The sequence below is a fragment of the Stylophora pistillata genome, chromosome 3 (assembly GCF_964205215.1).
Source record: "Stylophora pistillata chromosome 3, jaStyPist1.2, whole genome shotgun sequence".
Taxonomy (NCBI): Eukaryota; Metazoa; Cnidaria; class Anthozoa; order Scleractinia; family Pocilloporidae; genus Stylophora; species Stylophora pistillata.
In genome coordinates, this window is record NC_142521.1 from 42,866,835 (window position 1) to 42,868,464 (window position 1,630).

The window sequence follows — 1,630 nt, forward strand, 5'->3', positions numbered from 1 at the left end:
AAATTACATGCTGTGTGACAATTAAAGGTCAGAGTAAATAAATAAAATAGAGTAGTAAGATAAAAGGAGTATGTGGCTAAACTAAGCAAATTCTAACCCGAAAAATCACTACAAAAATACAAATGGAAACAACTACATGCTAAGCTTAGGGCTCAAACAAACATAAAATACTGAAACATACCAAAAGCTAGTATAGCTTAGAATCCGCTTTAAGGACACTCTCAGGAAGGCAACGAATCAACTGAACTCACCGAGCAAACGGTTGTAACTAAAAGTAAAATACAGGAAAAGGTAAAAATCACTTTAAACCAAATTTGGGCAAGGAATAATACAATGGCGTTGGGCGTTGGTGACGTCACGAAATTTTGACCCCCCAGAGCGATTAGGACAAGTTAGTTGTCTAGAAAACGTAGAACGCAGACCGCAGACCGCGCAGCTCGAAAAACGTGTACACAGTGTGTAATTACAAGATTTATCTCTCTTCCCTTCGTTATCAAACGAGATCTTGGAATGCGTCGCGAAACTGAAACTAATTTCATTGTCAGTGACAGTGAGATAACAGATAAAAATAGACGTAAAGTAGAGTAAATTAGCAATACAGAAGCTTTGCGTCATGCTGAAAATTAAGATACTGATCTGCGATAATGTTTAATTCACTTGGGTTTAGATGGCTTCTTGGGTGGTTTCAGGTAATTTCAGATGGTTTCCATGGGGGTTTCAGATGGTTTCAGGTGGTTTCAGGTGGTTTCAGGTGGTTTCAGGTGATTCCAACTTTTAGTAACTACGATTAGGACAAACAAACAAGCATCTCGAATAAAGGAATATGGGCGATGATGCGCCCATCTCTAGTTCAAACGTCTCTAAAGCTCGTATTTTAAATCAAAACGATGGTGTTCCTGGCTCAAAGTTCGAGCAAGACCCAGAGAACTATTCAAACACACAATTGAAGCGTTGGTTAAAGTGTAGAGGCTTGAAATTATGCGGAAAACGAGCAGACCTCATCGCACGTGTTCGACTGCCTCAAGTCGGGAAAACATTATGTACTTGATTCAGGTATAGATGATGGGAAATGGCTTCAGGCAAAGACACTAAAGGATTGTAAAGTCGATCGCGTGAAACTTAAGGATCTAACAGTTCCAGTTGTATATTCCGCCACAGCAATGCATGGTTTTTGTATGATGGGCTGAAGGAGTACAATCAAACAAATTCTGGACTATCTGCATTCTCTGTTGTACCTAAAGACTATTTGATAAGCCATGTATTGTATTTTGTTTAAACTCATGTACATAATAAGATATAATTTACTTTAAATTATATACATTTTATTATATTTTATATAAAGTATAATGTTGTTCCAAAAAATGCCAATTGTGGATTCCCAAACCATAACTCTGCATATCTCTACAAGAGTTCAGATTGTACATGTAATAGAGTAGCCCAGCAAACATTGTACACTCTGTATTCACTTGAACATGATAGTAATCTCAATAGCCAACTTGCAAATTTCTGATGACTTGAACTAAACACATAATTAAGGAAAAAAAAAACTAGAGACTAAAAACTGTTCGGGTTCAGTGATATCAACAATTTGTCAGTAAATACTGATTATTTGCCAATATTTCACAGATCA

The 1,630-nt window shown here is 36.8% G+C and overlaps 1 long non-coding RNA gene across 1 annotated transcript in view; it reads left to right on the plus strand.

The window, feature by feature from the left end:
• The first annotated feature begins 410 nt into the window (after positions 1 to 410).
• Positions 411 to 1,630, plus strand: part of LOC148736202 (uncharacterized) — a 54,945-nt gene continuing 53,725 nt past the window's right edge. Inside the window, exon 1 of the long non-coding RNA XR_015998763.1 lies at positions 411 to 751. This is a non-coding gene — a long non-coding RNA (uncharacterized LOC148736202). The remainder of the gene's footprint in view (positions 752 to 1,630) is intronic.